This window comes from Eschrichtius robustus, chromosome X, assembly GCF_028021215.1.
Source record: "Eschrichtius robustus isolate mEscRob2 chromosome X, mEscRob2.pri, whole genome shotgun sequence".
In the NCBI taxonomy this organism is placed as follows: domain Eukaryota; kingdom Metazoa; phylum Chordata; class Mammalia; order Artiodactyla; family Eschrichtiidae; genus Eschrichtius; species Eschrichtius robustus.
Window position 1 is genome coordinate 10,887,915 of NC_090845.1, and position 14,307 is coordinate 10,902,221.

The window sequence follows — 14,307 nt, forward strand, 5'->3', positions numbered from 1 at the left end:
TATTCTTTTTCACGTTATTTACCATTATACGTTATCACAAGATATTGAATATACTTCCCTGTGCTATACAGTAGGTCCTTGTTGTTTATCTATTTTATATGTAGTAGTGTGTATATGTTAATCCCAAACTCCTAATTTATCCCTCCCTACCCCTTTCCCCTTTGGTAACCATAAGTTTGTTTTCTATGTCTGTGGGTCTGTTTCTGTTTTGTAAATAAGTTCATCTGTATCAGGTTTTTGGAATCCACATGTGAGTGATATCATGGTATTTGTCCTTGTCTGACTTACTTCACTGAGTCTGACCATCTCTAAGTTCAACCATGTTGCTGCAGATGTCTGCCCTGCAGGTTCTTATCTGCGGTGAACCTGCCTCCCTCGGTCTCTAAGACTCAGCCCTGGCGTCACTCTGAAGGCTGTTGGCCGTTGTCCCTCACGTGTACCTTTAAGCACCTTGCACAGTTTTCATTCCAGCATGTTCCTCCTGGTTTTGTAACTATTTGTCCACTTGTCTGTCACGTCTAACATCTGACACCCTCTCCTCTGGTCTGTGGTCTTTGTGCATATTCTTAACTAGTGCCCAGTAAATGCCATCTACCCCTATTCCCACAGAGCAGGGTTTGTCAACTTCAGCGCTAGTGACATTTGGGACCAGATCATCCTTTGCGGTAGGTGCTGTCCTGTGCCCTGTAGGATGTGTAGCAGCAGCCCTTACCTCTAACTCACTAGATGCTGGTAGCAACCACGGCTCCCGACCTCCCCAAGTCGTGGCAATCAAAACTGTCTCCAGAAATTTTGTCTGCCAAGCATCCCCCTGGGGGATGGGGACGAGATGTCCCGCCTTCCCCCGACACTGAGAACTGCTGCCATGGAATAAGACTAAAAATGTGGGTGCAATGATTTCGTCCACGTGGCCCTTAATCACACGGACTCTCCCAAGCTATTACAACTGCCCTTTATTTTTTTAAGAAGAAAACACCAATGTTTTACCAATGCAGCCTTCAGATCCTCCTTTAAAAATATATTTTGTGATCATATTAAAGTCAAAGTCAAAAAACCAAAAGATCCCTGAGAGGTAGCTTTACTTGCAGGCTCTCTAGGGTAATAATAAAGAGTAGCGAGTGTGGACCCACTGCTTCAGTTTGAAATCCACTTCTTCCAGATACTGTCTGTGTGATCCCAGGAGCATCACTTAGCCTATCTGTGCCTCCTCAGCTAAATAATAATCCAATTCATCTAAATCATAATGTAGAATTCATAGTACCGCTTAACAAAAAGAGTTGTTGAGAGGGTTAATACTTGAGTTAATATTTGAAAAGCTCTTAGAATAGTCCTCAGCACAAAGCAAGCAAGACATTAAGCTCAAATCCAAGAACTAGGGGAATTTTTAAGAAGTCTCCAAATTACGTTTGTTTAGAACTATCTGGAAGCTTTAAGTTTCTGTTGCCAAAGGGATCAGACTAGATCCTGCAAAATGTACAAAATATCTTTATACCGCCAACATTTTAGAACTAACTGGTAAGATTAGGGTCAGCTCTATAACTTTCTATGCTTAAGACTTGATCTTCCTTCAGCTGTGATTCCAACTACTTATTTTTGTAAGTATGAGATACTGAATCTCAGTGGATAACCTGGGGCATCTCCTTGCGTCTTGCGTGTACCAGTCATCGGGTTCACACTTACCTACTAGAAGCGAAGAAGTCACAGAGACCAGCTGGCCACCATTTTTGATAACACATTCAAGTTGGTTTGGGTGGTCGGAGACCTCGCGCCATTAATCTCCAGGGAAGTTCTCTTTTTACACTTTTCTCCCCTTTTCATAGATTAAAAACCAGAAAGAGTTTAAAACATGTTATGCCTTTGTTCTCACTGTGCGGTGATTTTTAAACTGTCCTCTGTGATAATAATTTCCTGCTCCCACTGTTCAATATTGTATTTTAGAGGCAGTGTAGTTCAGGCGTAAGAACATAGCCTAGGGGCTCAAACTCCACTTCCGGGATGGACGAGACGTGCAACCTTGGGTGAAGCACTGAATTTCTCCATGGCTCCGTTTCTGTATCTGTAAGGTGAAATTGATAGGACTATTCTCATCAGATAGTTTATGTGAGACTGAACTGAAAGCCCCATCTTCAGACGTCAGCACAGAGCAGGACACATGGTTGAGGTCTGTAGATGTTCGCCATTAACAAGATCTCGTAACCATAGAGTACTTAATACTCTTTCAAGCAGGTTCATGTTCATGAGCTCATGGGATAGTGAGGGTATTGTTCAAAAATTGGGGGAAGGTGATTTTAGGCACACTTGAGAGAGATGACTACCAAGGCAACAAGATGGTGAGGAACTTGCTCAAGGCCACCAGTGAATTCGCGCCATTTGAACCCAGAACTGTATCTCTAAGACCCTGAGTCTCCTGCACTTTCTTTGATTAGTGCTTCTCGAATATTACTGTATATTCAGATGACCTGCGAACGCTGTTCAAATGCAGACTCTGATTCAGCAGATCTGGGAGGGGGAGGGCTGCGATTCGGCATTTCCAAAAACTCCCAAAAGATTCGGATGCTGCTGGGCCACGGACCCCAGTTGGAAGAGCGAAAGTCTATAACTGGTTGCGTCATCCTCTGGCATTTCTGATGCCTTGATGCTCATTTTCATCTGAATTCGAGGAAAAAAAAAAAAATTGTGCAAAAGAATCACAAAACGTGTCATGGGGATAATCCCCAAAGTTACCATTCTCTCACCACTGTGAAGTTGCATGGGAATTTGTTACCAGAATACCCATCGACCTTCACGGTATCAGTACAAACAGGCAACCCTAAACTTTGCCACAGCCCACAATCAACAATCAAATTTTCTACTCTGTTGGCTGTTGAGAAGTCCCACTGGGACCCACAAAAGTCCCTCCCCTCCTTCCCCTTCATTCAACACCAGGGAACTCATTCCCAATGGGGAGCGCCATCCAAAAGAACATTTCTCTTTCTTCTGAAAACTGATTGCTCCCTCTCTGCATACATTTGTTTTTCATTTACACGGATATTTCAGCTATTTTTGCTTTGTTGTATAACCTAAGTAACCTCAACCAGCTGAAAAAAGAACTAATTCCAACTTTCGCATCGAATTTCAGACCACACCTGAGCTTTACGCAGGTCACACGACAGAAAGAATGATAAGGTTTGCAGGGAGGGTGCCCTCTTTAATCGGAGGTGGCCAGGGTGGCATAGAGCAGGTACAGGTGTGCAGGAGAGGTTCAAGTGCAGCTTATGAAAATCAGCTCACGAACGAGGCATTTTTCTCTCTTCTTTTTTCTTGGTACTTTTACTTTCAGGTTAAGCTGGTCTTTACATATTAGAGGAGGGGTCGGCAAATGTTTTCTGTAAAGGGCCAGGTGGTAAATATTCTTGGCTTTGCAGGCCATAAGGGTCTCTGTGGAAAGGACTCAACTCTGCTTTGTAGCTCAAAAGCAGCTGGGAACAATATGTAAACAGTTGGGCAGGGCTGTATTCCAAATAGACTTTATTTATGTCCACTGAAGTTCGGATTTCAATTAATTTTCATGTGTCACAAAATATTAATGTTCTTTTGACTTTTCACCATTAAAAAATGTAAAAAGCATTCTCAGCTCTCAGGCTGAACAAAAACAGGCAGTGGGCAGGCTTTGGCTCACGGGCCATACCTAGTTTGCCGACCTCTATGTGAGAGTTCTGTGAGGCCAGCCAAAGGCCACATTCTCATATATTGTAATGATAAAACTTAGAATTAGAAAAGGCTTCCAGATTTCCTGCGCTTATGACAGCAGCTTTAAAGGAAACCAAAGCTGTGCCCTGGGAACTGTTCTAAGTGATCTGCAAATGTCCCCCCCCCCCCCCCCCCCCCCCCCCCCCCCGTTAGCTTTCACTATGTAATGCATCCTCATTTCCTAGGGCTGTTTAGTTTGTGAATGTGAAACCATCAACTTCCTGTGTCAACTTCAAGTAGCTGAATTTCCCTATTTGTTTGAATTCCTTTAGTGGCCCCTCATCTTGTATTTATTTCTTTTAGCTCCAAAGGCTGACCATAGTCGTAGCAAGAGTTTGGAAACATAAGCTGTAATTTTCTGCAAAGGAATATATTCTGAACGATTCATTTCAGTGAAACATCCTAAACTCCGTACTTTTATTCTGGTAATAATGATGATAATAAGGGCTCACGCTGAGGCTCTTTAGCCCTTTGGTTTGTACGTGTAGCTACAAGAACGTAGTGGGGTTTTTTTTCATGGAGGGACAATTCCATGCATAGCTCAGAAACTGTTTTCGATGTAGCATTTATATTTGTAACATGCATCTTCAACAACGCACGTGTGCCTTTTGAGTATGCACGACTCTTCTGTTCTTCCGTTAGATATTCTAAGCTTATTTTTCTTTTGCATATTTCTTTTCCCCTCAGGCATCATCATCTATCAGATACCCTTCCGCTGTCACCATCCACGCGCCCATTAACCTCCGCAGCCTTAGCCGTAGGAATTTCTCTGAAGTTATGAAATTCATTTTCTCCAAGCACCACATTTGTTTAGTTCTCCCCTTCAAAGCACTAACTGCAGACAAGATACACGGGCTCTTTGGCCTGGGATTCTTCTTTTAAGGCTTCTGTAAACCATCCCCTAATTGCAGATGCAGAGTAAATTTATTAACCAGGACATCTTTTTGTGACCTCATAAAATTAATTTATTGCAACCAAAAGAGGTTATTTGGGGAGAGGGTCAGTAAAAAAACATCAGAATAATAATCACTTTTGGACCAGCTGTTGGACTCCATTAAAATCACATTGACTCAAAACCACTGCCAATGCCCTGTGCTCCTTCAGGAGGTGGGGTGATGGGATGGAGGGGCACCAGCTCGCGGAACGTGGAGGGATGCCCGCAGACCTGGTGGACCGTACATCTGATGGCTGGGAGGAGCGTTGCTTAGCTCCTCTTCCGATCATCTGCTTGTGTCCCGTTGCACATGTGACAGGGACATTGGGACATAAAGGCTTTGTCAGAAGAGGAGGAGGGAGAGCGAGGGTGAAGGCAGCAGCTGGGACCCTGCTGAAGTGCTCCACACAAGCTTTCAGATCTCTGTCTGACGCCTGTGCTTCCCGGGCCCCGACCATCTCCCAGAGCTTCCCTGGCTAGGGGACCATGCTCCCAAGACTTCAAGCCCTGTCACAACACCCTGCAGGATCAAGGACCTCCCTGGGTGTTCTAACAATAAAAGCAGAGTGTCCCGGAGGAAAGAAAAAAAGGGCAAGAACTCTAAGTGAGCAAAATTGGCAGTGTTCTAAGGGCCAAGCTCTCCATCGTCTGTTTCATCGCCAGTTCATAAAATTGGAAACGGGGGAGGTACATGCAGCTAGCACATCTTTCTTGCTTTCAGTGACTCAGTGCTTTGAAGAAAGTTGATTGAAATAGAAGCACAGTCATCTTGAAATAGAGATAAGCAGTTAGGGCTTCTGGGCCACCGTATTTCAGAACTCCAGGCCCTTCAAATTCCTGCCCACGCGGAGGAATAACATGGGGGTGGGGGTGGGGGTGGGGGTGGGGGAGGCGGGGACATACACGTGCAGAAGCTATTTCGGTTTAGCTCAGGATGAGTTCCATGGTGTCTGCTGCACCACAGTTACCCTTTTGATCCGATGATGTTTGGCTAATTTTAAATGTGCTGGTATTCCCTGCGTGCAACTTCTGATGAAATTTACCGCAGACACAGAGCTCCCAGGACTGTTTCATTGCACCTGGGGTAACTTTCTGCTCCCACGACACAGCGGAGCCGCTGGAATTCCTCCTCTGAAGACTGTGCCCCGGGGAATCGCGAATTTTCCCCGTTTGTTTTTCTCGTGGTAACGACCCTCATTCCCCTAATGTGTCAGGCAGAACAGGAAGCAGCGGACAAGCGTGTACAGAGCCTTTACCCGAGAGCAGGGCTCTTCATCCTCGGCGCTGTTGACATCTTGGGCTGGATCGTCCTTCGTGGCGGGCACTGCCCTGTCTCACGTAGGACGTTTAGCAACATCCTTGGTCCCTACCCACTGGATGCCAGCAGTATCTCCCCCTCCTTCAGGTATGACAACCAAAATTGTCCTCAGACATTGCCCGATGTCCCCTGGGGGATGAAACTGCTCCTGGTGGCGTATCACTGCTCTTATATGAGGGAAGTGTGGCGTACACAGGACCGCTGATGTGATTCCTTGTAGCGTGGTGCAACCTGAAACACTAGTCACTCTTCTCCTGACTTCTGAAGTGTGTACGGGACAGGCAGCCACGTGAACTCCGTGAGGAAAGTGTCCTTGCTTTATCCTTAGCTCCTAGCCTGGTCAAAACAATGTAGGTGTTCAACGAAAGTGTGACAACTTGAGTTAGATGTTCCTTTATCCTGCTAATTCTTTCTCCTTCCCACTCTGCACAGAAGGTCTAGGGCTGGTGACTCCCTTGGCTTGGAAACTGGAAGGAGAAGACACTTGGGCGTTGGGTCCCCAGTCCTGGGGCGGTTTCAGATCTCGGTTTCCTTTTCTTAAACACCACGTCTCAACTCAAGGGCGCCCCAAGAATCCTGCTTGCAGTGTATGTTTGAGGGAATGTCTCTGTGCTGAGTAAGTCTTATCTCCCCACTTCTTCTTCCTCCATAGAGTTTCTTCAACTTTCTCCTTGACCCCAGCTCTTCACAGTCTGCCCATGGCCTTCACTGGCTGTCAGTGACCTCCAAGTCTTTGTTTCAGCTCCCCATATTCCCACCACTCGGGAAGCCCCCTTTCTGGGCCCTCCGTCCCGGGCATTGTCTCATCACGGATAATCATTCATGGACAGTTGAGACAAGAAGCTCTTAAGGTAGAGCCCATGAATGGGACTTAGGGAATCGGTCATTCTCTGAATCATCAGCTGACCCTTTGCACGTGGGCATTTAAACCTTCCCTGAGTAGAATGTCCACGGCTTTCATTGCATATCCAGAGGGATTTAGGACACACAAAAATCTCCAGATCCATGTCTCTAGACCCTGGCCCAGCAAAGTTTAGCTGCGCTTTGAGATCCTTTAAAGAAGTTAGTGGCTCATACTCTATACGTGATCTTTTTTTTTTTTTTTTTTTTTTTTTTGGAGTATAGTTGCTTTACAATGTTGTGTCAGTTTCTGCTGTACAGCAAAGTGAATCAGGTATACGTATACATATATCCCCTCTTTTTTGGATTTCCTTCCCACATTTAGGTCACCACAGAGCACTGAGTAGAGTTCCCTGTGCTATACAGTAGGTTCTCATTAGTTATCTGTTTTATACACAGTATCAATAGTGTATATATGTCAGTCCCAATCTCCCAGTTCATCCCATCCCCCTCTATACGTGATCTTTAGGGGAAGGGACTAATTCATTATCTCAACAAACGCAGATTGAGCACTGCTATATACTAGGTACTGGGCTAGGAATTAGAGATACAGCAGAAGCAAGAACGAAGCAGTCCCTACCCTCGTGGAGGTTACAATATTGGGATGGGCCAGCACACAACCCTGAATGCAGCCAGCGTCTCTGGTCATTTCAGAAAATGGCACACAAGAACTATGCTGCTGTGCAAGTTTCATAATGAACGAATCCCTCCATGGGTCTGTATAGATCCAAAGCATTACGAAGAGAAAGCAAGTATCATAAGAGATATGGAGTCTAAGAAACCAAATGGACAGAAAGGCATGTAAGCCTTTTTGTATGGGAAAAAACTTACCAGGGAATTTTGGTCCAGGTTTTTGAAAGAAGAAGTGTTAAGCTCTGAAATTTCTTTGGAAAATTGAAAGGAAACTTGAAGAATTCATTGAAGTACCAATTTGATTAGAGTAGAAGAGGTGATAACACAGTATATTTTGTTTTGTTTTTACCCTTTCATCTTACAGTGCTAGAACAAAAAGCAGGGGGGCGGGGAAGGCTGCTAGGAGATTTTGGTGAACGGAAAGTTCTCCAAAAAACCTGGATCGTTTTGGTCCAGTAGCCCTTGGTGACTTCATTCTGCATGGGAAGTAGCTGTGGGAAAAGGATGTCGACCATTATTTGTCTTCATTGAGTCATATAAAGAATGATATTGCAAAAGGAATCAGAAGTTGTGCCAGAAATGATTATATAATTGATTCTCCCATTTTAAGAAAACTATGCTCAAAAGCCATTTCAAAACTAGATTTTCATTTTTCAGTATACTATGCCTTGGGGGAATGTGTAACGAGTCCCATGGCCATCTCATCCTGCCCATTAACTGTTTAAGAGAATATTGTCCAAAAAGAAGAAAGTAGGAAGCACAATGATTATGTTCTAGATCGGAAAGGCAAACAAAAGAACTCACATGGTTATTTCAATAAAAAAGCCTTAGAAAAAACACGGCAAGTCTTACGTCTCTAGACAAGAGAAGGAAGCATTCAACAGAGATATATGGGAACCATTACCTTACGAGGCAGACAAGAGAGTTAAAGTTTTATGAGAATCATATAACATACTTGAAAGTGGTTTGATTTTCCAGGTATTTCCAAAATTTATGAATGATAGTATTTGTAAAGATTTGTGAGTCTCCTTATTGGGACACGAGGTATCTTAAGGAACTGAGAAAAACTTAGCCTGAGCCCTGTAACTCACCACTGAGGGCTCAGAATGGAATAAGCACCAGAAAACTGAAGGTCAGAATTTGGATTCTGAATACCATTAACCAATGGATAAGAGCCTAACAGAATTATCGCAGGATTGATTTCTGAGCTCTTAATAGAAAAACCAGTCGTCATCAGCATCGAGTGATGGCCCTCTGGAAGGAATAATGTCAGGTCAATCTAACATCTTTTTTTTAATTTAAAAAACTTTTTAATTTATTTTAATTTTAAATTTCTTTTTTTGTTTTCTATTTTTATTTTATTTATTAAAATTTTTAGAATTTAATTTCTATTTTATATTGGAGTAGGGTTGATTTACAATGTTGTGTTAGTTTCAGGTGTACAGCAAAGCCATTCAGGTAGACATATACATATATCCATTCTTTTTCAGATTCTTTTCCCATATAGGTCATTACAGAGTGTTGAGTAGAGTGCCCTGTGCTATACAGTAGGTCCTTGTTGGTTATCTATTTTATATATAGTAGTGTGTATATGTCAATCCCAGTCTCCCAATTTATGCCTTCCCCCCACCTTTCCCCTTTGGTAACCATAAGTTCGTTTTCTAAGTCTGTGAATCTGTTTCTGTTTTGTAAATAAATTCATTTGTATCTTTTTTTTTTTTTTTTTCAGATTCTGCATATAAGTGATATCATGTGATATTTGTCTTTCTCTGTCTGACTTAGTTCACTTAGTATGATGATCTCTAGGTCCATCCGTGTTGCTGCAAATGGCATTATTTCATTCTTTTTTATGGCTGAGTAATATTCCATTGTATATATGTACCGCATCTTCTTTATCCATTTCTCTGTCAGTGGACACTTAGGTTGCTTCCATGTCTTGGCTGTTGTGAATAGTGCTGCAGTGAACATTGGGGTGCAAGTATCTTTTCGAATTACGGTTTTCTCCGGATATAGGCCCAGGAGTGGGATTGCATATGGTAGCTCTATTTTTAGTTTTTTAAGGAACCTCCATACTGTTCTCCATGGTGGTTGTACCAATTTACATTCCCCCCAACAGTGTAGTAATTTCTTTTCTTGTTGTTTTTTTTATTTTTATTTTTCAAATTTATGTGTTTAAAACATTTTTATAGTATCTTTTTAAAATAAAGTTGCTACATTGGTGAGACAGTGATCTGAGGACATCAGGGAGAAGACAACGAATCCATTGCCTTAGAACAGACACACTTCAAAGGTTCTCTGCCATATATGTGACTTCCTAGCAGTCGGCATGTAGGAATATAACATAATACATAATTTTTTTTTTTTTTTTAGTGAGAGAGATGAAGCCCCTGTACTAAGCGACACCAATGATTTAAAGAAATGTGGTTAAATATATAGTTCATAGTATTTTTCTTTGAGTGAGAGGCAAAATGTTTGAGAATCTAGAATGTGACAGAGACAGTCAGTGGATTGCAGACATAAATGACAATGTTGTCACGTGGGCTTACTATTTATAGGCATTTGTAAGTTGCATACAGCCTGCATAACAGAACTCTGATATAGATTATCCCAGAGCTCTTTCCTGTGACCAGTTTGACGGAAAATATCCTGGAAATCTCGGGTTAGGCGTTTTTCTCGGTGGAATAGTACTATTGGGGTTAAACCAATTGCTCTGATCCTCCCAACCTCCCCACATGAAACTGCCTTAGCAGTGGGAACGTGTGGTCAGAGACTGCAGGAACTCATGCAATGATGTGGTCTAGGTGGTTGCTATTTTTGTAACAAATTTATCAACAAAACACTGTCTCTGTTTAAGTTTCAGGAGAAATGCCAAAACTGAAGGGTAGCCTCAAACAGGAGCCCTCTTTTACACACATATACACACGCACATTTACGCATACCATAAATAGCAGGACATATTTGTTTATTTCTCAGATACTCCTCTCTCTGCCCATACACCCTCAGCTCCACTACCAAGATGGTTAAAATAAAGACAGAAATACACTTGTAATCTTTTATCACTAGATTGCAAGCAATTGTTTCTAGAACCTGGATGTCAGCGAGTCCCTGTTGGTGGACGAGAGGCCTCAAATGGGACAAGTAAAGGTTGTGTGAGGTTGGTATCCGTTCGAGAAGGCACTGGCTTCTGGATCTTTGCAGTGATTGCTGCGGAGATTAGGGTAAAATATACTTGAGGCAGTTTGTTTTTCTTTGCACAAGAAATTCCATCTAATGCGCATGGCCTTGAAAATAGGCTCTGGGCTTGGAAAGAAAGCAAGTGCCTGTAGAGAGACAGGTTTTAGAAGCAAGAAGGGTGTCCCCTGGGTGGCCACCACCACCAGATTCCATTTCATTTCTAAAACTGTAATTTCTCTGTTCATCCATGTGCTTGCATAGGGCTTTCTCATTATGCATTGTTTTGTTTATTTTGATTTTGTTCTGGAATCCAATACCAACACACTGTGAGGAGTAGCTTCTACACAGTGTTTATGGACAGCTGTAGGCAAGGATCAAGTTAAATAGCATATATACTCCCAGTGGGATTTTCCTCCTTGCACTTTATAATCTTCACGTTGCTAAATTCCTTAAACTACAGTTGCTTCTCTCCATAAGAATTGTCAAGGCACTGCCAACGCAAACGTCAAAAAGCTAGAAATAGGATCTTTATACAAATATATGGAGAACATGTATCAAAGCCATATTAAATTCACTAATGAGGAAATGGCGTACGGGAGGGACGGATGGATATATAGTCAGTGGAAAAAAGAATGTTAAAATATGATTGCAAAGATAAATACAAAACTGCTTTATGTCGTACAAGGCAATAAAACTGTAACCTTTGAGGTTATCTTTTTTAGCAAAGAGAAATCATTTGCAACTCTACTGGACAAAAATCATTTGTAACTTATCACTCCACGTGTTAATATCTAACTTGGTGGAGTCTGGTCCTAATCAATGGTAAATAGTAAGTCAAACAAAGATGCATTTCCATAGAGAATTAAATACTCTTGGCTCAGTAGACAGTGGTTCAGTATGACTTTGAAAGGACTTGCTGTCATCCTTTTGCTTATTTCCAAGCATTGTATAAACATTCTTCACAGGGCCACACGTACGGCTTTCTGTCTAAAGTCCAGTGGAAGGGGATTTCATGGGTGTTGGTGTCTGAAATCCCCTCATAATTCCCCAAAAGCCCTATGTCATGAAAAGCTTCAGCAACCAAAGGAAAACCCCAATATTTCAAAGAAGAGCTCTCCAAGGGTTTGTCTTTCTAACAGCAAGCTTGGGCCACACACCCAAGGCAGAGGTAGCTCCCTCTTCGCCCAGCAGCTCGCTAGATTGTAGACCAGCAATCTGCAGGGCACTGTGTGTTAATGTCCTATTGTAATCTGAGGTTTTGAGGGGTTTGACTGGCCACAGCTCCTCAGTCGACATTTTGCTAGCCCACGGTGGCAGTCAGAAAGTCCTTTGGAATGTTGCAATGAACAAAACCAAAAGGCCACAGGCCATCTCAGGCACCGGAAACCACAGACAGACTCTGCCTTCTCCGGGCTCCCAACTCGAGTTGACCCCATTCATTTCTGCGTATCTGAAGTCCTGTGACCTTAGCAAAGGTTCAACACGCAGTGCTGACTGAGCAGGCAGGCACAGAACTGCAGTTCTTGACGCAAGCTTTGGAGGCACAAGAGTTCGATTCCAATTCCGTGTCTGCCATGTAGCCGTCCCTGCTCTGTCTCGGTTTTCTCATCTACAGTGGGGATGAGAAGACTTAATGTACCTACTCTGCAGAATTGTTGAACGATGAACAAAAACTGTGTGTTAAAAGGGCTTGTTATAATCAATGCAGTTATCCTTGTTATGAAAGCTGCCCTACACTAGATGCTAGCTTAAGTGGTTGCCTTATATACGTCCGCTCATTCAAATCCTGGAAGGAGCCACACAGCCGTTGGTTGTTAGGAGTGTATATGACAAGTACCATTACTTGCATGCCAATATCCATCCATCCCCCTGTTCCGGGCTGATATAACCTCAGCTGTGTTTGAAGTAGCAGTATGCCCTGCTCTGTTCCCTGGACCCTCTTATAACTATGAATAGCCATGTGACCTGATTCAGGCAGAGAGACCTAAGAAGTCTTCTTGGGACAGGAGTAAACTCTGGAAAGCTTTTGCTTCCGTGATAAAAAGAGACTGAGCTGGCCAGTGTGGCCCTTCCCTCTTCTCTCCCCATTTTCCTCCTGCCTTGAATGCAGAAGTGATGCTTGGAACCTGGAAAGTGAGGGAAAGGCCAAGAGAACTGCAGGGGCACGGCCCCAGCTGTGATGGTGGTGAGTGAGGGGGGGACTCTTTGATCTGAATATTGACAACTGCTAAGCTCCAAACTTCCTGTTATATGAGAAAATGGATTCTTCTAGGTTTAAGCCACTCAAGTTGGGTTTTCGATTATTTGCAACTGAACACAACACGAAGCAATGCCACGTACATGAAACAGTCAGAGTTGAGTCTCTAAGGTAAACTGCGGACTTTGGGTGATGACGATGTGTCAGTGTGGGTTCATCAGTGGTTACAAATATACCACGCTGGTGAGTAATGTTGATTATAGGGGAGGCCATGCCTGTGTAGGGGAGCGGGGAGTAGATGGGAAATCTTTGTACTTCCCCTCAATTTCGTTGTGAACCTAAAACTGCTTTAAAAAATTCAAGTCTTTTTCAAAAAGAAAAAAAGAGCTGTGTCTGCAGGAGATTGAAGTTTGATTACTCAACTAATGCCACCTTCTCTGTGAAAGTACAGAGGCTCTGAATTCTGGGGCCTTGGCTTTCCTTATAGAACCGCAATGGCCTCTGTAACCCTCCCTCTGCCCCTCTCTCCCCAAAAAATCTTTATAAAAATGATCTTCAATGGCCAACTCTTCAAAATTAAGCTTTTAATTGGTGCCCCAAACTAAGGTTGGTCCTTGACGTAGAGCAACTGTTTTCAATCAGTTTTCCCTGTTATTTCCATAAATTATAGAAATGGCATGGAATTTAAAATATTTTGCCATGCAAACTTAATTGAGTCCTTAAGTCAAAAATTTAATGCGGGGATTCCCCGGTGGTCCAGTGGTTAAGTCTTGGCACTTTCACTGCCGTGGGCCCAGGTTCAATCCCTGGTTGGGGAACTAAGATCCCACAAGCTGTGCAGTGTGGCCAAAAAAAAAAAAAAAAAAAAAAAAATTAATGGATACCTACTAAGTTCCAGGCTTTGGGAAGATAAGAGAAAACACATGGTATTCACAGTCTAGGTTAGAAGATAGATTTGGAAATAAATAATTTCCAAAAGGCCAGGAGGAAAATATCTTCGTGATTACTCTGAGTGAAAAGATGAGAAATTTTACTTATTTATGTATTTCTAAACATTCCAATTTTTCTGTATCGAACACACATGGAAGCAGGGAGCTCAGACAACTCCTCAAACTTAAAAAAAAAAAAATCCTTTGTTGGATAATAAACCTTGCATTTTGATTTGAAAAATATGGTTACTGGGTTTGAAATATCCCTTGGGGTGGAGAGAGATCGGTAAAGGTCATGGGAGCCAACGTTATACACTGACTTTTTTCTAGACCCTACCCAGCTCACAGACCTTAGAGACAGCCTAAGCCAACTCTCCAATTCTCAGGTGAGGAAACTGAGTCCCAGACAGGTGTACGGCAAATGAGAGCTTGTTCCCAGCGCGCTGGACTAAAGCTAGTGGTCCCGAAACCCTCAGACTCCTCACACACGGAC